General features: G+C 35.3%; 1 protein-coding gene across 8 annotated transcripts in view; it reads right to left on the bottom strand.

Annotated features, from left to right (window-relative positions):
* LOC106858985 (heparan sulfate glucosamine 3-O-sulfotransferase 1-like) overlaps window positions 1–26098 on the bottom strand; it is a 54116-nt gene that overhangs the window by 16684 nt on the left and 11334 nt on the right. Inside the window, exons 2-3 of one of the 8 annotated variants that reach the window (XM_088169172.1) lie at window positions 7115–7252; window positions 5922–6035 (exon numbers count right to left, since the gene is read on the bottom strand). The exons of 5 other annotated variants lie outside the window; for them this stretch is intronic. The gene's annotated coding sequence lies outside the window, so the exon portion shown is untranslated. Of the gene's footprint in view, window positions 1–2596; window positions 2615–5921; window positions 6036–7114; window positions 7253–26098 lie in introns of those variants that run through there. 2 more of the 8 variants (XM_088169171.1, XM_088169177.1) reach the window with 2 other exon arrangements.

Here is a 26098-nt window from a genome sequence, read left to right as displayed (position 1 = left end):
CCTCAGCATCCAGTTAATTCATAACCTTGCACCAGACATCTCCTTAGGAAAAGATACTGGCTGAGAGCTTCTGATGCATCTCAAATTTGAATTTCAAATTTGAGATGAACACGTAGATCCCTTAGACCTCCTGGGAAGCCCTACCCTTAGGATTCTTTATGGAGCACTCAAAAATCTCAGTGAAAACTTCAGTTGGATGCTCAGCAGTGGACAAAGGCCAGCACATTATTATTATGCAAAAGCAGTAAGAGAAAATGTCAGTACAGTTTTAATGCATTTTGGTAAACTAATGGTTCAGAGTGACTAGAACAGTGTGTTTCATTCTGGTCAGTCACTCTCAAAAGGAAGAGAGAGTTCAGAGGTGGCTGTCAACAAAAGATTGCAAGCATAAATAATTTGCCAATATAAGGAGATAGTAAAAAAAAATGCAGAGTCTGTACTTTGACTGCTGTATTAGATAAATGAACTAAGATAACCCTTGCTCATTCCCTCACAAGTTCACAAAACATATTTCAGAGAAACAAAAAGGCAACAAAATTAAAACTGACAAAGTTATATGCTCTGAACAATGCACAATTAATCTAGGAGCGTCATTGTCACTAAATGTTACTGCAGATCTATGGAATATAAACAAAAAGAAAGCAACTGCTGACAAAGAAGAAGGACATTTTTAGTTATATTTCAAAATAGAGTGTTACATCTCATATAAAAAATCTACTATAAAAGTAGATTTTATAAGAGCTCCAGATGAAACAGAGATGAATTTGAGAGAACTGCATTTTTAACTAGGAGAAAACTTCATAACTAGGAGGTATGTCATACAGAAATATGTAGCAACTTGCTGAAGATACTTTTAAAAGAAACTTCATATAAATAAAGTCAAAACAATTTTAAATGCATTTGGATGTGTTTGTTTATTGAGTTCTGTGGAAAGAGGCAGAGAGAAAAAAATCTCCATTTCTGACTAAATGGCCATAGTTCCCACTCTTATCTCTCAAAGCCCAGCTTTTGCCTTTCACTCATTTAGTAAAGACTAGGAAATATACAATTAGACCAAACAGTCTGACATTGATATTGAAAGCAAATTTGGATCTACAGAAGACAAAGAAAACCAGAGCAGCATGACAGATTGGAGTCACATTCCAGAGGGGAAAAGGCTGCAAATATAAAAGATTAAGCAAGCTAACAGAGAAAGTTAGAAACTCAGATGCTTCTATGTTTCATAGATGCCAGGGAACAAAGTAACATGATTAAATGATTAAACTTAAGAGGGCATGTGATAACAATCACAGTTCATTTAATTTTAGACTGTGAGTCGTGTTGTAGACTCTGGTCATTCTCACTGATTTCAAAATTTTCTGTTGCTTCATTTTCAGTCAAGACACCAAATTCTAGGCCTCTTTACTCAGATCACACCTCACTAACACAGAGAATAACAAGATTATGGTCCATATAAATAATCCTTACATTCTTCCCGCTTTTTTGCTTGGAGATGGCATTAATTCTTGCACAGTTTCTAATCCATCAAATCATGTGAAGTTTTTCAGGGCAGGACTCTTATCTAGCCAAAAACTCCACACTGGGATTTGTATGGTTAAACACTTCTCTTCTTTCCTACTTACCATTGTTTCTATTGAACTGCAGCCTATTTTATGCAAACCTTTTCTTGGAGATAGCAACAGCATTTTGACACTCAGTCCTGTTCTCCAGCATGCTTGAACCCTTCCTGTCTTGAAGTCACCCTTGTCTCTGCCATAATCCAAGTAATTAATAAAAGATACCACCTACTGGGTTTTTTTATGCTTTAAAATTGTGCAGTCTGAAGTGGCCTTTTACCAATAAATACTGAACTCCTCAGCACAACTTTCATTCAAAATGTGTTAAAAAGAAAGTACAGGAATTAAATACACGGCAAGAGTTGATATGTGATTAAATGAAGAAAAAGAGATATTATTATATGCTGTGAGCAAATTAAAATATAATTAGTCATGCAAGGAACATAATTTCATGTAACAAACAACAAACGTCTAGAAATTGTATCCCATTCGTCTCAATGGAGATGTTAATTTCAGATTAAATAAAATTAAAACAAACACAGAAGAGACAAAGCCAGCTCTCCATCTCTGAAGATACAAGCAAATCAAAGCATGTTAGCAGTGTTTTTAACTCAAACATTTGTTATGCTTCATCTAAGAAAGGCCATACTTGATGGAACCAAGCATTTACTTGTCTTGTATCCCCTCTCTAGCAGTGGCCCATCAAGGACACTTGGGGGAGTGACAAACCCAAGGCAGGCAAGCAGCGATTTTCCCAAGCACACTTTCCTAGGTGCCAGTGAGTCTGAGCTACAGTGGCTGTCTGGAACAGAATCACGAGCTTTTGAGTCTTTAATGGACAATATCAGTAATTCTGTAAATCTTACTACTTTGAATCATTGTTAACACAGCTTGTGTCGAGGAGTTCCATGGTGTAACTCTGTGAAACTGAAAAATGCTTCCCTTGGTTCACCACAAGCAATCACCTGCTAGTTTCACCTCATGGCCAATGCCCTTGCAGTAAAGAGCCAGTGAACAATCACGATTTGCTATTTACTCACCACTCATGAGTTAATAAACTTGTCATAGCCTCCTTCAGTTTTCTTCTTCCCAGACTGAAAGCTTGTAGTTCTACCTGCTCCTTGTTTAAAAGATTTATTTAATCATCCCTTACTCATCCTGCCCATTCTTCTCTTTGCCTTTTCAAGATGCAGGTGCAGCATTGTGACACTGCTGGTAACCATGACGTTCTCTAATTTATTCTATTTCTTTCTAAAAATGTGTAATATTAAATTTTCTTTTTCTTTTGCTACAATTTTCATAGCTCACAGTGAATACACTGTGAATAGATAATCTCACAGTGAAGTTCTTAATAATTGTCAGTTTGAAGTCCATTCTTGTGTACAAATTTGTATTCTTTCACCCTTTGAGAACCACTTTATATTTATTAACAGTGAATTTCACTTGTCACTTTATCACTCATTATCACTGAGGTACTTTGCAGTTGACTTTCGTTTCTCCTTTTCTAAATAATCTACTATCAGCTGCAAATTTTCCTGTGTAAATTTTCCTGTTCTAATGCATTTGAAATAATGTTGGTCTTACGTCTTTAACTAGTTGCTTGTTAAGCTCTTTTGCAGTCTACATTATTCTGTATTGTGGCTTTATGTTTCTGTTATTCTTGGATAATGGAGTAACAGGCCTGCCTTAATTTCTTACATCCTGATTTGTTGGAGCTTCCTTGTAAGAAGAATTAGCCAAAATCTGATTTTTAGAACAGGCTAAATGAATCCCTAAGAGATACAGCAAAAGTAGCTGAAAAGAGCCATTTAATATATAATCAAATGAACTAGAATAAGTCAATTGAAATGTTTGCATTCTAGAGGACCTTAATTTGTTACTGAAGTCCAAGACTAAAACCAACCACACAGTTCAATATGCCAATACACTGCTTTGGAATCGGCCTAGATGAAAGCATCAGTTCACTTGCTGAGATCTGCTGATGTTTTTGCAATAAACCTCCTCTATGATAAGTGTACATTACAAACCCCACCTGCCAGTGGGAATTATTTGCACTCATTTTAATGGCTTTGGAACAGTTCATAAGAATGGGATAAATGTTAATAAGCCAAAAACATTTTTACACCTGACATTTTATTATTTGGTTAAGGCTATTCAACCTCTCTGACACTGAGAAATTATTTCTTGACGATCAATTGTCAGTATCTCAGCTAAATTTAAGAACTATATTTTCATTTTTCTCTCTATTCAAGACATGACTGAACAGAGATAACAATAAAGTTCTTAGCCATGTTCTTGAATTTAGGCACACATTAGACTTCCTCGGGGTATAAAAAGCCATATTTCAGTCTAAAAGTGTTGCTTACATTATTTTGTAATCAAAGAAAACCAGGCAATATATATATATTTTTTTCCCAATATCATGCTGCAATTTCAGCAACATCTCCTTCATTTAGCAGATCTTCCACATCAGTTCTGGGATATTTTAACTAGATTGTTGTATCTGGTACTTGAACTTCACTTCAACAAGGGTAAATCTTAAGGTTCATGTAAATAGCTCCCTTTCAAAATTGGTTGGAATTGCCCACACATTCTTAAATACTTGATTAACTGAGACAAATGAGCAAGGAGAAAAAAAACCAACAAACTAGAAAAAAAAGGGCTCAAACCAGTAATTTTCTGTAAAAATGAAATTCTGACACACAACATTTCAAGACTCCATTGACATGGAAACATAAAGCAACTTTTTCAGAAGTTTCCAGTAAATTTGAATGCATCCCTTCTAAATTAATATTAAAATGCATTCCTACTAAATAAACTACCGTTAATATACAAATTTCCAAAGAAAATGCTTCTACAAATACAGCCCATATTAACAAGGACAGTCAAGTATATATCACTTGATAATAACCACACCAAACAGCTAAGAATAGAAGCATATATAATTAATAAGTACTTCAAAATATGTGTATTAAATATTTTTCAAGGCAAGAGAAAATATTTTCTCCCACTGTCTTCTTTGAAAGTGGGTATTTGCACATGTGCTTACATTATCAGCACTTATTATTTTCATATGTCTACTCAGAATAAGAAAATTAACCGTGCATGTCCAGCTGAGGTAAATAACAGCTTATGTTCAGTTTTTAATCGTACTGAGGAAAAATTTTAAGTACTCTGGCAAATAAAGGCAATGCCTTAGTCCCAGGCTGCAGGGACTTTCACTGACCTCTTAACTATTCCTGTACTAAATTGCTACTTCATTTTTAATGAGTGTTCTATAAATGGAGTAGCTGTTTGTATTCTGAATCTGCAAATGTTGCAAAAATTTCTAAAAATGGGTCAATTTCAAAAACCTAAAAACTTTCAGTCTATTATTATATAGTAGTATTTAAAGAACATTCTCAAGAGCTGATGTTTAGTAGTAGACATGCATTTTAATGACAGAAATATTAAATAACAATATCAAATAATGTTGACTTTAAAAAAATAAGAACTCAGTAATATTAAACCCAAAATAAAACCAATTAAATAAATTAAAACAAATGTCTTCAATTGAACAACAAAGAGCAAACACTGACATGCATATGCACAGATAGAAATTGTTATTAAGCTTGAAAGTTGACTTAATGATTTGTCACTGTTTAAAAAACCTCAATTCAGTTCTACCAGTGAAACTACTGCTTCACTTTCATAAGAGATTTAATTTCAGTCAATTCTAGCAAGCTTAGCTTTGTTTGTAATAAAAAAGCCATGTTGTGTTTCTCATAATATCTAAGCATATTAATTGTACCTACAACATGTACTGGAGATCACTACTGCAAGGCCATTTGCATTCTGAAGTTTCCTAATTGACGTTCCTTCTGCAGAACACCAAACCTGAAATGCTTTAATATTTAACAGGAGTGCTATGTCATTAAGATGTGTTTGAAGGGCTGCTGTTAGGACACTAGTCTGGGCTCTGGGAGAGCAGTCAAGTACTTGATTAGTTTGAGTGAGATCTAATTTGCCATTATTAGACCAGACCACTTGTGTGCTCTCCTTACCCAGCTTTTCTATCCAGTATACGTTCTCAACTCCATTTGAATTAATACTTCACTTGGGATTTCAGTTTTTGAGATGGAGAAGCTGATAATGAATTGCAGGCATAGCTGCAGAGGCATGAACATTGTTTTTGCCATCATTGGCATCTGTAGTTTTGAATAGTCCTGAAGGTAACTGTGCCTTCATCAACAGGATGATTTCAGTCCTGTTGACAACAGACAGTGAGAGGCTACAAATGCACATTTTGGACTGCACAGAACAGTCTGAATTAGCATGTGATTTGTATCACCATTTAGTAAAGGCTAGCAACTCTGCTAAACATACCATCATTTAAGTAAGAAAGGCTGCTTTAGCAAATTCCAAGTCTTCCTCTGTGCTGCTTTGCTTTTGTTTTCCTTTCATTCAGTCTCAAGGTAGATCTCAAAATGAATAATCCAACTGAATTGCAAAAAAATTCCATAATTAATAAGGAACCCTTTTCCTTTCTTTTCTACTTATCTGCATAAATCCCCAACCTTAAGAAATGGGATTGGGATAAAATAGTAGAAATAAACTTTTCTAAGTTTTCTAATTTCTATATACATATCTGCAATATGTGGCATCACAATGCCACAGAGTCACAGAACACTGAGGTGGAAGGGAACTCAAGAGGTCACTTTGCCACTCTGCCCCAAGGCTCAATCAACTATACTCAAACCATTCTTGACAGATGTTTGTATAACCTGATCTTACAAAATTTCCAGTGATGGAAAATCCATCACTTCCTTAGGCATTCTACAAAAATATTGTTTAAAATTGCAGCTATTATTCAAGGTAGCAAAAGTCCTTTCTGACACTGGTCTGCAAAATTAATTCCTTCCAGTTTTAATCCACAATATGGTGCTCTTGAATTCATGCAGATAATGACTATGCACTTATATCTCCATGACTGGGCATACAAAATGTACCTTGGTTTCCAATTATATAAAAAAGAGAAATTCTGCATAATTCATCACAAGTGCTCTTAAATTAATAAATTACAGAGAATTTCACAACTAATCCATGTACAAATTCTCTGAATTCTCCAATTCTCCAATAGTGTATTTTAAATAAATTTATCTTACTTTCATATTATTTTGATATAGAAGGACACATATTTTCATGTACCTATATATAAATATACACACATATCCCCTGTGGGTAGCCTGTGGATTAATAAAAAATTCTAATGCAAAGTATTCCCAGGTGTCTAGGTCTGTTGAAGCCAAAGGTTCTAATGATAAAGAAATTATCACCTTCACAAATGAGGACTTTATGGTCAGGCTAAGCCAGATGGCTCTGGACACCTGTCTGCATCCTGACTTGCACTGAAGGGTCAATATTACAGTTTATTCACAAGCAGGAGCTGGAAATCCCTGCTGGCTGCAATAAGGATGAAGTATTAATTCCCTCCTAACAACACAAAACCCAGCAGGATTTCACCTGCAAAGGCAACAACTCTTTCCAGAATTTAATACACATTAACTAAGGCTTCTTACTTTTTCCCCCAACTTTGTATTTTTTTTCTCCTTTATGAGAATAATTTTACTAGACAAATTAAAATTTTCATGGTGGTAGAGAGCAAAAGTTCTTGCAGTTATGGGAAAAGAACAGCTTTAAGGCTTTAGTCCCAATATCTGGAAGAAAAAGAGTAACAAAAATAGATCAAAACCAATTTTAAAAAGTGGAAAAATGGACAATTTCTTTTTCTGATTTTATATCCCCTAGAAGAAAAGTTTTGAACTTACTGTGTTAAATATTGACAACATTCTACCAATAAGTATGTGGGGACCTTTTCAAACAGCTGGAACATTATAGATTTTTGCAAGTTCACAAGCCCTGTGCTCACATTTCCAGTAAAAGCTGCTGTCTAATACAAAGCTAAATGCCCCAGGGACATTGAAGTGAACATATTTTTCTGCTGGTTTAAGCACACCAGCAGTCATTTGTAGAGTTTACATGGCTTTCTTGTCAATACCTGCTGGTCACAGTTGGTGAAGAAGCAGTTTCACTTATGATCTGCTTGCTAATTAAGCATGGCAGCAGCCATTCAGAGTGAAATTTTCAGCAACCTGACACACAAAAGGAAAGAATCAGATGTATTCTCAGAAGACTTCAGTCTTTAAAACATTTGGATTCTGTAGTTACTGAAACTGTAAGATAACAGAAATTACTTTGTCTCATTAACATGTAACTCTTCTGATAAACTATAACTGTATGTAGGATGAATGCTTTAACTCTGATGTTCTACAACATAATTATTTAAGAGAAGGAAAGCTGAAAGTATTTGAAGCTATCCCAATATAGGCCAAAAATCTGTATAGTCTTCTGCTTCTCTTCATTTTCTGCAGTGGTTCATAATCTATCCTTTTCTGTAGCTGTACTTTATGTCTGTTGTCCATTGCTTTACTTGCAGGAGGATTGCAAAATTGGTGCTCTTCTGCACACAAAACATCCTAGAAAGTATTAGCAAAGCCACTTCATTGCTCTGTTTCAAATTCTTAGCTTCCATGGCCTTCAAAAGCCAGTTTCTTCTTTGCTGAATGATTATCAGGTAACATCTTACTGCTGCCTTGTATTACTCCTCCTCCTCCTCGGTTTGTACCCATGTGCTGACTCAGTTGATGATTGTATTACAAACTCATAGGCAGAAGTCTTTGACATTTGTACAGCCCCACCCAGTGGTTCCAGGCTTGAATTCCAAGACACATTGCAATTCAGTAAATAAAATAACCCCTAAAATATTAGTTTCCTTGAGATCTCCTATTTTGTTAGGTCCCTCGTGTGCAGGACAAATCTGGAGGGGCTGGTAACCAAATCTTGAAATGAAATAGAACACACCAGTGAAAGGGAACCTTTTCTGAGAGAAGTCTCAAGATGGCAAAAACATTAGGGCAACTACCAGAGGTGACTGAAAAGCCTCTTCCCACAGAGCAAAAACCCACTCCACAAGGAACACTATCACATCCAAGCATATTTTTGAGCATTTACAAGCAATGCTCAAATTTGTTAAATAAAATACAATACATGTTTATTTATATCTAGTTTGCAGTAGCAACTTTTCAGTTATTGTCTACCTATGCTTTATATTAACCTTCTCCAAAAATAGACATTCTATGCAATTGTTAAAAAAAAAAAAAAAAAAAAAAAGGTGCAGTTTAGTTGTGTTCCAAAAGGAGTGTTCCTGGTGAGGAACCAATGCAGACAGAGAAGCCCCCAGCCTGGAGCAGGCAGTTTTTGGGTGGGGACTGCCCCTGTCCCTGTGGGCATTGCAGCTCTCCTGCCTGGACACTGCAGTGCTCTTCATGTCTACTCTGCTCAGCATAAGTTCTGTAATAAACTTCTATAAAAACATCTGATAGTGTTATTGCAAACCTGCTTTTGAAGAAAATACTTTGAAAACTACACAGACTTTATTTTGAAGCCCTTTTTATTTTATTAGAGACAAAGATCCTCTGGATAGATAGTAGGGAAAAAAAAGGCTTCAGGAATATATATATATATGTGTGTGTGTGTGTACATGTATATATATGTGTATGTATATATATATATAAGACTTCATTTTAAAGACTGATATTCTTTCCCTGACCTTTGGCCACTTTTCTTTTAGTTGCTTAATAGCAAATGAGGTTGAGCTATTAAATTCTCTGGAGACCATTCACAACAGAGTAAAAATTAAAGAATCAAAATTGAGGCACAGTGAAAAATACATTAGAAAAAAAACACAAAACTACAAACATTTTTAAGTAAAGTAGTCCAAAGAGTTAGAAAGTCCTTAAATTTCAACTTCATAATGTTGTAGTGAAAAGTCGTCCCCTGGTCCTGATAATTTTCCTGGTTTTCTTGTTTTGTTTTTTTTGTGTTGTGGTTTGATTTTTATCTCTTCATTGGTATCTATTCTTTGAAATGCAGCTCTTGACTGAGATTTTGGTTGTACCTGTAATGAAATCTTTTCTGCTGTGGAATACTTGCAAAATGCTGCCAATAATTACTAATAATCAGAAAATGCCACAGCAGGCAGTGCTGTCAGGGCATGAGTAGCCTCACACATGAAATTCTGCATTGGAGAACAAAGAATAAAAAGTCTTTGAGCTTCTTTCAGTATCAGCTGCTACTTATTAAATATCAGGATTTTACTAAGCATGCTTTAAAGAAATACTTCAATGGGAAAAAGGTCACAAGAAAGCCACCGGCACCATTTTTTTTCCCGTTGGAGACTTTTGTGCAAATGTTTCTCCTGTGCAAAAATCCAGTTTTGTTTATGATGATGCAAGGATGACACAGTATTGTCTGTGAAGTTAGTTTTGCCCTGAGTAAGAACTTTCTGGCATCAAACTAGATTAAAAAGAACAGATGGTTGCAGAAACATAATTAAGAAAAAGAAAAGGAAGAAGAAACAGATATCAAAGCACCACTGTCTCTTTCCCTGAATTTTCCCTGAAAGAAGTAGAAAGAAAGTTTTAGAAAGGTTGGATCATCTAATCCATGTAAGATTCAATCCAAAAATTAATATATCAAACACTTGAATCATAAAGAAGAGCCAGATGCTTAATATCAACTTGGACCCTGCTAAATGGTCACTATAGGCATTCTCAAGAAATGAATATAATTAAACAGAAAACGTCTTCACAAGTAGTTATAAATTATTATATTCTTATTCATTAGCATAGAATTAATCAAACACAGGTTGGCTTTAGCTCTCACCTTGTTCTATATCTGCCCTGAAGACATGGCATTCCTTGCATTTGATTAAATATGAGACTTTTCTGGAGCATTAAGAGAACCCAAACCAACCCCCCAAAAACCTCTAAACAAAACAAAATCCAAAAACAAATACCAGGTAAAAGATGGAAGGTATTAATAATGAGCATAAAAACAAATGTATTTTTTAAAAATACAAAATACCTCAGTGTTAGTTATTCAAGAGTTGTTTTTGTATAGCTGTCAGACAGCAGTGCCTCTGGGGAGAGCTTGGGATTACACTTCCCTTCAACATCCTGGCTTGCTGAAAGCTGACATCTTCTGCTAGTGTAAGATACAATTAATAAACAAAGCAGCCCTCGAAGAGTTAGAGCTACAATGATAGCAACATAGACACGCAGACATGAAGCTGCCATGTCTTCTCACAACGAGCTGCAAAGTGCACCAGCATCGTCTTCAATGCATCCTACACATGAATGTCTGTGTGTGCAGGTTCTTTCCTGCAGTTTAATGATGAATTGTTTCATATGCACACTCTGATCATGAAGGTTATGTTGGTATTCTGCAGTAAAACAGCATTTTAATCAAGTTACAAGAATATAAATTTCATTCTAGTCTTTGATGCTATTAGAAACAATTATAAAGCAGCAAGAATTGCAGAAAACAATTGTTAGTATTATTGAGTCAGAGATCAAGGTTATGAGAGTAGGTAAATGCATCAGAAGTTTATCAGAACAGCTGAAAAACTTCTACATCTGACTCATAGAAAGTACAACTCTAACAATGCACAATATGGATAACTCCAGTAAAAATAGCTATACCATATAATCTATTCTGTGACACGAATCAGGCGTTCAAAACAACCAACAAGAGGTACAGGTGTGAGTGAAGACGCTAATAATTAAAAATATTGACTCTGGTTGCTTTATAATAACAAGAGTCAATATGTTTAATTATTGTTACTTTATAAATTTATTATAATCTATAATGACTACCTTTAAAGTCCACTGGTGCCAGGGTAGTATCTGTGCAGTCACGGTGGGTGGGAGGAAACTCAGAAAAAGAAAACTTGTAGATTGGGATTGAAGAATGTGCAATTAAAGCACATGTAACCCTTCTGCTAGGCCTGCTCTGAGCCATTGCAAAATACTTCAGTCTGTAGTGAAACCAATGTATTCATCAAGTTCTATCAACTAAATTTTAATTTGAAAGTGTATATATAAATATAAATAAATGATTACTGTGCAGAGTCTAAAGGGTAGCCTTATTGAAATAATAAGCACTGCTCCTTTACACTACTATTAAATCTTTTTAGCAGCAATGTTTTTATTCAAAACTAACCACGTGCCTGAAGCTATAAATTGTTGGCTTTCTCTAAGTACAATGTTACAAAAAAGATCTTAAGACTTAGTGAAGCAGCTCAGAAAACGGATGTGGTTGTGACTCCTTTAATGTAGGTCATTTTTCCAAAGAATAAAGAATAAACCCTCACATTTCAAAATACTTTAAAATTTCTATTTATCAGAAAAGGAAAAAGAGCCTAAGTACATTACGTTTAGGCTGTTAAAAAGGTCCATGATAGGAAGGTTATGTATTTATTTACTTGTAGAACTGGTAGGGATCACTGCCTGTCACAATTACAGCCCCAACACTTCACTCCTGACAGGAGTTTGCCATGTCCCTGTTAGCCCACAGCATGTCTGGGGGACTCATGGTTACCAATCTGACAAATCTCAATGTGCTCTGTCAGTTTTAAGCATCTCCAACTGCTCAAGCTCACAAACATCAGCAGCTACCAGGTGCTCTGTAGTATTTTATATCCGTGCCCTACACTGTCCTTCCTGATTTTCATTTTTAGAAATCTATTTTCAGTTTCGTTGCTCTGGTACCAATAATCCAATGGAAAAAGGTGTTGCCTGAAACTGTATCCAGTGTCCCAAAAAGATAATCTGAGGAAAAGAGGGCTGAGCTAAAACCAATATAAATATTAGAAAACATTTTTTTATAATAAATTTGAAATAGAAGGCAGTATGACAAAATTTTACACAGTGTTAGTAAGAAGGAAGATATATCTGTAATATGAGTTTATACATGTCTTTTTCTTCAGTTTTCCTGATAACAAATCCTAAAATTTAAAAGAAAAAATGATGACTTCAGGAGAGGCTTTAAATTTGATGTTTTAAAAGTGATAGATGAGCTAGAATTAAATCACTTTTTAGACCTGGTTGCAGGTACAATGATAATTAAGCCAGATGATATGATACAGGGAAAACTGAATTAATGATTTTTTTCTACTCATAGATTTTTTTTCTTTGCTGTTTTTTTTTTTTGTTGTTGTTGTTGCTGCTGTTTCTAAAAATATGTTTACAGAACAAAATTGAAAGAAAGATATAAACAATGTTTCCACAGCAGTGAGTTTAGGGTGGAGACAGTATCTTTCTCTTCTCTCTTTGAAAAAACTATAAAAATAATCACATATCAACAAAAATATCTTAGAAATGCAGCAATTCAAATTTGGGTTAAAGACATTTCCTCTAGAAATCTACCTCTGTGTATATCTATCTCTAAAACTTCATTTGACTTTGCAGTTAAGTTTCTGATAAATACATCAAAACCAAGAAGCCTCAACAAAACTTTATTTCAATTTACATTTAATGCCCCAAACAGCAAAGCTTTAAAACTTAGTAAGTTTTAAATGATCAGCAAGGGATTTCTTAGCAAAGTTTATCAATACAGGAAAAACCTTACCTAAAACAGTCACCGTAGATCCATAATAGGAGAACAAAAATGAAAATACACTTTCAACTAAAAGAATGCTTTTTAAATTTGATGGCAATCTTCTATTTGAGAGAATGGATTATCACTTTCATGGTTGACAGAGAAAACTTGATAGTATCAGAAATTCTGAGCATGAATTGTTCTTATTCAAAGATTGTTTATACTTAAAAAAAACCAAAAACCCCACGTTTATCAGATCACTCCAGATACAGATTCTGATGCCTTTTAAGTGTCTAAATCCCCAAGGGTAGACCCTTCTAACCAAGAGTTTCATAGCTAAAATATGATGTAGGCTATGGAAACATGTAATACCTCATGTTCAGAACTTTCAGTAAAACTGAAGAATGTCGTATAATAAATTTATACCAGCAATTGTGGAGACAGTGTGAAGTCCATCCAGGTATCACCGAGTGCTAGACATGCACATCCAGGCTGAGAGCTGGAGAAGGCTTTGGGGAGACATTTGCACCTTCCTGCCCCTCAAGGGCCCTGCAGGAGAGCTGGAGAGGGATTTTTCACAAGGAATTATGGTGACAGGACAAGGGAGAACGGCTTTAAACTGACAGAGGGTAGATTCAGATTGGACATTTGGAAGAAATGCCTCACTTTGACAGGGGTGAGGCACTGGAAGAGGCTGTCCAGAGGAGCTGTGGATGCCATCCCTGGCAGTGCTCGAGGCTGGATGGTGCTTTGAGCAGCCTGGTGTCCCTTTCCACCCAACCCATTCTATAACTGCTGCTCTGGCAGGGAAAGCATATAGAATAAAAACACTGAATTCTTAAGGTTTTATTACCCGAGGAGAAAACCAGAACGGAAATATAATTCTTAATGGTACTAGTGGATTAACTGCCACTTTAGAAGGATTAGAGGTTCAGCTTTTGAAAGAAAATTTGTTTCTAGATTTCAGTATTCTCAAAATGAAGTCCTCATAAAACCCTGCCATCCAATCCACTGGAGACATATTTTCTAATGTAAAAAGAGAAGCCTGACAATCTTCGCTTGAAAACTTCCATGACAGACATGAAATGATGGCAAAATCTCAGTGTGTGGTTTTCTCTCTGCTGCTGATGCATTTATATTGAATTACTGAGTTTCCCTAGGACTACTTCACAGGTGGGAAAGTGATCTCCAAGCAGAGAAAAGATGGTCTCAAGGAGTATTTAATAAACAGAGCTTTGCCTTAGGACAAAATTGCTAGTGACATGCAACATATTTTCCATATATTTTAATTAGACAACAATATGGAACAGCTGCAGGAAAAAAAATTAAATATTCACATTGATTCTCTTTTTAGGCTTCTTAGATGACAATAGTTAAGAACATCACTTTGGGTGGAACAGGGATCAATTTTCAATGACACAATTTTCAGCCTTACACTCAGATGTTCTATCTACTAGTACAAGAGACAGGAACAGCTGATCAGTGAGATAAAAAAAAGATCATGTTTTAAAAACCCCAATCAAAGACCAAAACAAGGAGCACAGTCTACTGCAAACTATTTTCCTTTCCAAGTTAAGGGAAGGGAGGAATCAGGTAAAGATGGAGCTAGAATGAACATTCCCTTTCCCCTAAAGACATAATTTAATTAAATAGTTGTTCTTTAGGTTTGCAGGAAATGAGGATCCTCTGTGAAACCAATGCAGATTGTGCTCCTAATGGAGAGCTGAATTAGTCTCTGAATCCACCACTGGCTTTGGAGAATCTGGAATCCTAATTTTAGCTTTATTAGGCACCAAAATTGTAGGGCATGAAGGAGGATGTGTGTGTAATCACATGGTGCAAACAGCTTTGTCTGACACTGTATTATGGAGCAGCATTACCTAAATATGGCCCTTGGCACCATCAGCTCCAAATGGTTCTGGAGAGATACAAGAGATTATTGCATGAGATACAACTCCCCAGGTTTACTTGCCCTAATAAGCAAAGAATGCTGATATTTCATATCAGCACACACTTATCTGCAAATAAAGGTCTTAAATACCATCTCAGAAATGTTTGGCAGTCCCTCAATATACATTATTTTTCAATTTAGCTAATAATCTGTAATTCTGAGTATCTCCAGTTACAAGCCATAAATCTTAAAATGCCTCTACAAATTTTCTAGTTTGTCCTCTGGAAAATTTAACTCAGTCTTATATTAAACAGTTATCTTAAACAACAAGTTTAAGTTAACAACAAGTTATGCACCTAGCAGAATAAATTTCTATTAAGATAGAGATAATAAAAATCAAAACTTTTTTTTTTTGTTATACAGTGAGAATATTTTGCCTTTTTTTTCCTGCTGGAACAACAAGAATTGTTTGGAGACATAACCCAAAATTTTTACTAAAATGCCTAACATTACAGAAGCAAATAGACCCAGTGGCTTCACAGATGGAAAAAGAAATCAAGACATTTTATTCTCATTTCAGCAAATATATGCCTCTGAATAAAAGGCAGTTAAGAACAGAGCATTAAAAACAATTTTTTCTTACAATGTATTTTAGCTGTTCATTTGGCTCCCTTTAACTTGCATCTCATTTCATCTTTCCATCATCATGTAAAACTTACTTCTATATGAGATTATTTTTATTATTTTTAGATAATAATAAATAACCAAACACCAATCCAAACACTTCTGCTCCAAACCTCCCTTACAGTAGAAAAAAATTTCTTATCTTCATATAGAATTCGTGTGCTTCAGTTTATGTTATGTTCATTATCATTCTGCCACTGGGCACCACTGAGAAGAGTAGGGGTTCATCTTTGCACTCTCCAATTAGATATTTATAAACTCTGATAAGGTCTTTCTGAGCCTTCTCTTTAAGCACCCACATCTTTAACAGAGAAGACACAAAGGACAAATTGCCTCCAATGTCTTTTTGATATCAGAACCACGAAAAAGGAAGCTAATTTAAGTGAGGCAGAGTACTTCAGTACTTTAACATCTATAAAATTGTTATTAACAACAAAAGAAATTGCCTGCAAGGACCACAAAAGCAGAGTCAGGCTCTTCAGGGTTTTGCTTGGTGGGAGGACACAAGACAACAGAGGTAAGCTGGGACACAATATTCCAAATGCCTATAAAGGAAAGTGGTTTTGGTCCAAGGACAGTCAGGCATGGGAACAGGTTGACCCAGGACGTGGTACTCTCTCTGTCCTCAGATGTTTTCCAGACCAAACTGGGAAAACCCTGAGTAACTCGGCCTGACTTCAACACTTTTGAGCAAAGGACTGGATTGTATTAGCCTATAATCTATGACAGAAGTATTCACAATTCATTTTAAAGGAACAGAATAAGGTCAGAGCTAGCTCTACCACTATTAAACAAACAAACAAAAAAAATCCAACCAAAACACCATCTGTGTTCTAGAAATATGCACAATATCACCACAAATAACACACTTTTTGGGAAGAAAAGAGGTCTTAAAGTAAAGGCAGGTAAGAGAAAGAGATGTTAAATACTAATTCTGTAACAAGTTTTACACATATAGCAAGAGATGAAATGGTGCAGGAAATAGCACTTTTGGTAGACTCTATCATCTTGCACACTGGCTATGATACAGATTACAGGTTTTCATATTTTTAAGCAAATATGGATTAAAAAAACTGTATCACCCACAACATAAAAAACCAACATTCCATTCTGGAAGAATTAATCTCTTCCCAGTTTCAACATGACTAGGTTTGGTTTCGACAATTATAATTCGTGTTGCTCAACAGTTGCTTAACAAGTGAAGGGTAAGAAGTGTGCTCAGACCTCTCCTCATCCAATACCTTGTCTCACTTCTCAGACATTTCAGTGGAAACAGGTGCAAGTCTTTCAAAAGTGAGTTACAGTGCACTGTGCAGATTTAATAACTGCTTCCCCAGCCAGAAGACTAAAGTTCTCAAAAAAAAAAAAAAAAAAAAAAAAAGAGAAAAAAGAAGTTCTCTAGCAATCCCTTGGGCTAATTACACAGATCTGAGCTGGAATGATTCAAAGCGTGATGGACCTGTCTTTTCCATTCTTATCTTGATTATTTTAGCATGAAAAGAGTTGGTTCTTGCTAAAGGTGGAATCAGCTCAACTATAGCTGATCTAGACAGCTACATAAAATTACAGAGTTGTCCAGGTTTTTTCTGATAAAGAAAAGAAACAGATGATGGAACTTGGTGTCTGGTGCAATCTTGCTTATTTATAGAGTTAAATTTCTGCTTTTCTTAGCACAACAAATAACAAGCAAGCCGGTTTTCTGTTCCTTGCTAATCTCTTTCATTTACCATTCCATATAAAAGTTCTCACAAAGCAGTGTCTGAATTCACACTTCAAGTAGTCATTTACAGAAGGTCATTTGGTTCATTTTTCACTTTTTTGTCATTTTCTTAATTCTTCTAAGATTTATTTCAGCAAAACCCCTCAGCTACATGTAGTGCTATTTTACTGAGTGACATACCTTTGTTCTGATGCTTCTTAAATGAAAGACAGTGGCTACCCATCTTGCTAGCATTTTTATAGAGTTTAAATTATTCTATAATCTTCTCTAAGTGTGAAATATAGTGACCCCATGCTTCTTCAGTGAATATTTAATAAATAACTTCAAATACTAAATGTGCTTTCCCTATTTTCTTGTCTGTCCACTTATCCAACTACTCTCAACTACTGTGACTGTAGTATCCAAGAATTGCACTAAATGACTGGATCCATTTCTATTTTTTACTCTGAAGGTGCAAGCAGTGAAAACTATGACCACTCTTCCGTGACGCTTCTGCTACATGAAATTGTTCCTTTGTTAGCTTTCCAAAGAGATACATTTATCCTCCAGTGGGATCCTACTCTCATGTCAAATTCAAACATACTATACAATAAAGGAATAGATGTCCTTTCTAGAGTGACAAGAACTAGCTCACACAATCCTGTGCTGCACTATGTTAATACTCTCACATTAATCTTTCTGACAGATAGAGGGGAAAGACAGCATATACACCAAGATTATACAGAAAAACATAAACCCAAAGGTTTCAATTTAAGAATTAGAACGGCAGAGTGATATTTAAGGCTTGCAGACTGTCTTCCTTGAAAAAACATTCACAATGCTTGGGGGGAAAAAAATCAAAGCAAAAGGAGAAAGAGAGGGATAGAAGTGAATTGGTTACTTTACAAAAGCAAATAGCATGAAATTCAAACTGAACAAATGTTATTTCCTAACAGTAGCGTCAGAAATGACTGAACACAGAATTCATAGCAGATGATCACAAATGAAGTGCAGGGGAAAAGATAAGCATTTGCCACAGCAAAGACCCTCTAGCTTCTAAAATTAAAGAACTGAGCATGCAAGATTAACTTCAAAGGTTAATTTCAGGTATCTTATATTTTATAATGCCAGAGACAGAATTTCTCCTTTGCACTGTGGACATTTTTCAATGTCTTTTCTTCAGACTACACTGTTTCAAAATAAGACAGTCAGGGTAGGTAGACAACATCTATTTAAACTACCATTTGGCCAAGTTACTGGGACTAAAACCTTGGCTTAAGGCTCTGTCCTTCACCCTGACTTCCAGTGCTGGTTCTGCATCAACACTACAGCATTATCACCTTCCTATAGCATCCATGGTTTTCTCCAGGAATTGGCTATCACTGCTAGAGATTGTTAATTTCTAACCTGAGTGATCTGTTAACACATGGCTGCAGATGGATTTCAGGCACCAATTATATGGATGATAAAACACTGGCTTTTCACAAGGCTCTACAGTTCAGCCCTTTCCACATACAGCTGCTGGCCAACTGTTGATTATTCACAGCAGAAAGCTCAGCTTTTCCACTGACAGCCAATCTGAGTCTCATCTATAAAGTCAAGCTCAGTAGATCAAAACAGACTCAGTTCTTGAGTTTTCTGTGCCAAATGAAGACTCCTATGAAGGGCAAAGAAAGCTGTACTTAGAAATGCAGTGCAGTGTACAATCACTTTCTGGTCTGTGAAAGAGATGAGTGGGAAAATAGATGGCACTGGTCTCTGCAGGCAAAGACAGTTCCCTTTTACACTGGTGTCATATGGAGAAATTGGATTACCACACAATAACAAGTCCAATAAACAGAGATTATGAGTGTAGGATAGAAAGTAATTTACCACTAGATTAATCCCAGGCATACCTCTTACATAGACTGCATTAAAACAGGAGCATCTGTCTTTCCACCCTACTGTTCAATGTGTTTCATATTCTTTGCTCCCCCCAGAAAGAACAGTATATTAATTTTTTTATTATATTCTATTTCCTCTCTACTAGGTTCTCTAAAATAACAGTTTCACATGCAGCAAATTAAATCTATTTGGCAAGAAGGTACAACAGCATTTTTAGCTTGTCTGGATTTTCACTGGGAGATAACATGGATCTATGACATGAGCACATGAAGGAGCTACTCTCAGACAATCACACAGAGTACACCTTACTTTGCCAGCTAGGATCTGAGATCACATCAATACAAGAAAACTCAGGAATATTAGGCGAAATTAAATCTAAAGTATTGATCTATATGTACAGATACTTTAAAAAGAAATATAATAGCCACTCAGTGAAATACACTGAATGGAGAGAAGAGAGAAGTGTTATTTATGTATCAAACTAATAAGATTTAAATAAAAAATATTCATTCAGTTTAACTTTGAAAGGATCATCTAGTTACCTTGGAGGAAAACCATTTATAGCTCCTCCCATTTTACTCAGCCTTCCTAAACTAATTTTCTTGACATTAAATAAGAATAAACTAATGTATAAAACTTCAAATAGGGAAAATGTTTTCCTTATTACCTTAACAATTAGATGGTAATATTCACTTTTCAGAGCCATTCCACATTAAGTAGGAATGTATTAAAGCTAAGTAGGTATTTACTCAGAAGCAAAATTCAAGTAAGTTAGATATTAAAAGGTCAAGATGAAATTATTTCATACTTGGATGCTTATCTAACTAACTGGAAGGTAGAATTTGTATTTTGAGGAATCCTGAAACTCCAGTACAATAAATTAGTTCACTTAGGGAGTAAAATTCCTCAGGTAATTTGTAGAAGGGGAAAGAAGCTTTCTCCTAGCTCTTTGTTAAAAAAAAAATTCCATTAAGTTAGGTAAACAAACTCCACTGCTTATACAGATTTCCTGCAGCCAGCATGGTAAGTTCTGCCCTACAACTCAGATTCCTGAAGCCTATAGTTCTCTTAAAGTTAGTTAGGAGTAGGAAGACAGTAATTCTGGTAAACATAATCAACACTTTCTCAGGTAATATTGTGCCAAAACAGTGTGTGGACAGGTACATTCCCTCCAGAAGTTTCTCACCAGCCCTATGATGATATCTAAAATTTCTTCATGCCTTACAAAAGTACATTCTAAAGTGCTAAGATCAAATTCACCTCAATTACACACTGCAATACATTTAAACCACAGTACCCGAGGCACATTCTTGTGTCTCATTCAATAACTACAAACCCAAAACTTAATTCTGAATCTTACCCAAGCCTCCTGTCTAACAACTCACAGTATATGCTTGGTTGCTCCATCTGTTTTAAAAAAATATGATTATAACAAGATTGAAAACATAAATTTAATCTTACTATCCACAACAAAAAACATCAACAAAAGAAAAATTATAAAGTAACTACTGCTATTAATAGCTATGCACAATTAACACATTTTGTGGGACCAGGATCAACAGCACATGGCTGAACAGACAGAGAATGCTTCAAAAATACTAATGCACAATAATACACCATATGCAGAGACAACTGATATTTTTTGATTCATATTTTTTAAAAATTACTCTGTAATTTTAACATTCTTCTTTTTCTGAACCTTTTTAGCAAGGAATTATTTACAGAAAAATACAAAATCATCTTGACTGAAACAATAATTTCAATTGTTTTTCAGTTGAAAACAATTCCAGTTTCAGAAATCAATTGTTACAATTTAAGACCTATCTAATTATTTCTTTCCATATATATATATATATGTATATATATACACATATATGCATATATAAAAATGATTATTTCAAGTTAATAAGTGAGAATACCCCAGGATCACATAAATTAAGTAGAAACAACAGAGTAGTCCATATTTTTTACTTATAGTATAAAGAAAGTATTATCAGCTTGTACAGGAATAAACATGTTAAAACATGTATGTTATTATTACACAATTGGCCGAATAGTTAATTGCCTTAATCAGTACATATGATATTATCTGGGGGGGGGGGGTTATGGCAATTTTACACACTGAATATTAGAGTTTTTACAGGAACAAAACAAAATGCTTTAACAGCATTTCCTTCTAGTGCAAGCCAGCACAAATTTAAATATCTCCCAGCAGGCAATAGAGAGCCCTGTTCAATGCTCGTGTATTTCTATTGGCTTCCATTTGATTAAAGGAAACTGCTTCACTATAGAAGCAAAGAAGCAAAGTAGAACAATTCCTTGGAGTATTACAGCATCATGTTCTGTGCTGTGACCACACAAGGATTCAAAAGAAGAATGATACAATATTCTTTTTAGAATAGCAGATTATCTAACATTGAGTAATGACCATTTAGTGAAGATTTATATTATTTCCATTTTCTAAAGCTCTATGCATAATTATCATAACAGTTCTCTTTTCAAGATAAATTTAGTTTTGAAACTCTGGTTTTCTATCACTGGCACTATTTATACTCTCAGGATACAGAAGATAAAGTGCAAGCATAAAACGTCAACCACTAGCCATTTAAACAACTGTCTTAAACTTCCATAATTTTGCAGAGGGGGGGTTAAAAAAAGAGTGAAAACTACACAAGTGTTCAGCTCTCTAACTTGCTAAAGAGATCTAAGCCCTCAGGAATGTTTGCAGTGTACAGGCATGAATCTTACTTTAGGATCCAGAAACTTGGAGCTAAGATAAGAATGCAGCAGAGTATGAAAACGAAGAGACTTTTGTTCTTCATTCTCCAGTGCACATATCAGACTTTGAATTCAGAAAACCCTAAAAGCACAAAAAAGTCTACTTATAGTAAGGATATTTCATTACTCTACTGCAGGACAAGAGGAAAAATACCATAGCCAGGAATCAGTGATACAAATGTTGCCAAGACTACTGGAAGACTTCACACTGTACAGTACAAAACAAAATCAAAGCCATAAAATAAAATTCTGTAAATTAAGTAGACTTAAAAAGCCCAACAAAACACCATCTAAGAAAACGGAACTATTTATTTGCAGAATAAACTAAAGGTAGCATGTGGTGCAAAGGAAACAGAGTCATAATTTGTGAGACTGAAATAGTTTAATGTTTGGGGATTAGGTCTAGAGGATTTCTGACTGTGGCAATCTAGATAAAGAAATCCCTTAAATGTTTATTTTCATAATACATCTCAAGAATCTAGTACTAGAAAGTGTCAAAGTGTCAAAGATGACAATTGCAAATTATTTTCCATCTTAAACCTGATAGTATTTACCTTTATAAATGGTGCAATGGAAAACACAATGCTGGGAGAATTAATGTGAGCCAAGTCTGGAAGATGCTCAAGAATCTGTTGTAAGACACAAACTTCTTTCATCCTGACAATTACCTACATGTGCCTCATATAGGACAAGGCCACAAAATTAAATATTTCATTATAATACCAGTGTAAAGCTTATTTTAAAGAATTAGTATAACTAGAAACAATAACAAATTCTGAAATTCTAGTAAAAATTTAATTTTTAAAATTTGATACAAACTATTGTTTGCAAGGCTTGACTGCCTTTATTTAATAAGGTCTGCTTACAGTACAAAATGCAGTGAACAGCTTAGCTGAGTAATATGGCATTTTCGTGGCTATGATTTTAACTAGTTAAGCCATGGAAATAGATGACAGCTACTTTATTTTTAATCTTACTGTTGGAGAAAAGCTGTAAACTTTTTCCTTCCAGAAATAATCCTCAAACTGATTGCTGTCAACTGCTTGCTGGAGGGAAAGTCTGTCAACCAAGGAAGGTGGAGACAGGAAAGAGAAGCTCCCTCTTTCCATGTGTAAATACCTTTTTGCAAAAAATGGACGCTACATTTTATAGAATCTTTGTAAATTAAACATCTATTCTGTGTGAACCTTTAAAAAATGTTATTTATAGTGTCCAACACTTTTATTCAGGAAAAGCTATGTCTGACTAGACTTTGTTATCAAAGAGACATGATGTTATTCAAGCATTCTGAATGGAACCCTGTATCTTTGTTCCTTAAAAATGAAAGCATACCTTGTAAGAGCTGATTCTGTATTCTGAGGGATATAGTCTGCCCTTTATAAACTTCAAACACATTTATGCCAAAATTCAAACTCTTAGCAGATTTCTAGGTCTAAAATATATGGGTCCTATATCATTAATTTGCAGAACATCTACCTGCCTTCAGAGGGTGTACTGAAGATCATTACTATCCCTAAGGAGTTTTTTTCCTTTTAAACACTGTATAAATGCTAAATTATGACAAGGACAGAAGTTTATCTCCATCCAGAAGCTAAAATATTATGTTTGTATTCGAATTATCTTACTAATTCATGTCTAAACCCCAGCATCTCTACTAAATGATACTTTGCCATTTATCAAAATAATCTATATCCCTAATATCTCATTTAGGTTTTTTCCCAGATATCCACTAAGATCCCACTGTAAATAAATACAATCTCAGAACACATTTTTCTGTTGTCAGTTTCTGGGGAAAAAAAAGTCTACTGATCGCAGTTTACAAAAAGTTAAATTCAACACCTTTTTTACCTCCCTAAACAGTTTTCTTTACTTGCAGAAACTTAAATGATATAAAATGGTTGGGTAGCAATCTGGAGAACTGCAGGAGAAAAAAATGTTAAATCATTTTCTCCATTGTTCTGTAGGTAATGTGTAACATTTGACTTAATAACTATATCTGCACCTTTTATAACCTCAGCTGAAAAGGATTTGCTCTGCCTTTCCAAGTTAAACAGATGCACAGTGTTAACAGGAAATTTAAGACAACAACAAAAAGAAGAAAAACCAAAAGCAATTATTTTTCTGAAATTCAGATGATGAGCATATATGCATTTATATTGATTTTGGAAATAAAAGTAAAGGCTAGAGCTGCATACTTGCACAGGTGCCCATTCACGATTTTTCAATTCCCACCTGTTCACTGCCACTTAGAAGCCAAGAGTCATTTCTCTCCAAATTCTGGAGGCATCCTAAGAGGCCTTAGCATCACACAAAGAAGCAAAATTCTCCAATTTTTCTGATGGAGTTACTACAGAACGTGAATTCAGAATCAAACTGCAAAGATTAGATTGCTTCTCAAAATCAATGTCAAGGTATTAAGTTGAAAGTACAATTCACTATATCCTCATTTCAAGGTGGAGAAAAAGAGGGTCATCATTTTCAGGATTTTAAGTGCTATCTTCGAAGTATTCTTAAAACGGAAAGTTGTTTGACTAAAAAGTTCCTTTTCATCAATCATCTATGTGCACACACACAAACAAAAGATATGTGTTTTAGCTAAAAGCAAAAGTATCAGTAACTTGCTAAATAAACTGAAAACTCCTTCTCTTCAAGCAATATTGAATGAATTTTCCTGCAGCAAAGCTTGATCCCAGACCAAACTCAAATAATTTGCACTTAAACACAGAGCACTGAGTCTCACTCTAGAAATCTTAAGCTTTGCTTGCAATGAGGGTAGTGCAGTGTCTTTTCTCACTGCTGCTGGCAAAGCAGGTGAGTGTGAATAGCAAAAGAAAAGATGGAATACAGAAGCAATTTTTCTCAAAAAATTTTTTGCTATTTGAAGGAAGCATAAAAAAAGTCCTTGCATTTTTTTAACACAAGGTACACAATTGCTTTACCTGAATGAAAGGCCACTTGGCTTCAAAAACTTCAGCTACAGAGAAATTAATTCGCCTCTATTTTACAATCAATTTAAAGATGACGTATTTCAAATTCCCCATAACTATAACAAGCCCAGAGGTTCATTACCCTATAAAAATGAGGTGGGGAAATAAACTTAATGCAAAAAAAAATGCAGTGCCTATATGACATGTAAAATATAGTATCTTGCCCGTGTCAAACATATGGTATGAGTAATTCACAGTCATGCACTCAAACATAGACAAAAAAGCAACTGTCACTTGCTGCACATGTGTACACTCACGTGCCAGTGCTATTAATCCAGAGCAAAGAGAGATGGTGAAGGGATATTTTTATCAGTTAATTTTGCTGGTCACACAGCAGTAGTAAAATTATTACTGATGCTACTAACTATTATTACTAACAATTACATTATTATTAATGAGGCATGAAAGTGAGGTGAAATGGAAAGTAGTGGAGTTGCTGGGATCAGAGGATTATGATCAGTGCCACAAAATTCAGCTGGGAACATAGCTAATTGTGCACTCCTGTTGATATTGGGGCCATTTTAGAGACCAGAATAATGGGACTGAGGGCATCCTCAGTGAGTTGGCAGAGCATACGAAATAAGGAATAGTTATGCCATTAAGTGGGACCTCAACAGGCTGGAGAAATAAAGTCCAGCAAAAGGACATACACATTCTTTACCCAAAGAGAAATAACTGTGTTCACTGGTAAAAGTTTTGGGATCAACCAGGGGGAAAGAACTGGGCATTAAAGGATGGGGAGGGGGCCTGGTGGGCATGAGTCAGCAAAGTGCCCATGTAGCAATGAAAGTCAACACTTTCTGTGTTAGGAAAAACAGTGCCAGCAGGCTGAGAGAGATGATCCTTCCCCTCAGCACCAGTGAGGTCACATCTGGAATATTGCCTCCTGTTCTGGGCTCCCCAGTGCAGAACAGACACAGACATACTGGTGTACATCCAGTATGTACATCCAGGACACAGAGAAGATATGGGTCTTGGAGCATCTGCCATATGAAGAAAGGCAGGAAGAGCTGAATTACTTTATCCTAGAGAAGGCTCAGGAGGGATCTTAATGAGCATTTCTAAATGCTTGGTGGGAGGGAGAAGCCAATCCTTTTAAAAGAAAATACTATGGGAAAGGAAATTCAGAATCCACTCTCTC

This window comes from Sturnus vulgaris, chromosome 8 (genome assembly GCF_052056855.1).
Source record: "Sturnus vulgaris isolate bStuVul1 chromosome 8, bStuVul1.hap1, whole genome shotgun sequence".
Lineage (NCBI taxonomy): Eukaryota > Metazoa > Chordata > Aves > Passeriformes > Sturnidae > Sturnus > Sturnus vulgaris.
The sequence above is the reverse complement of the archived record's forward strand: the minus strand, read 5'-3'. Positions and strand labels throughout refer to the sequence as shown.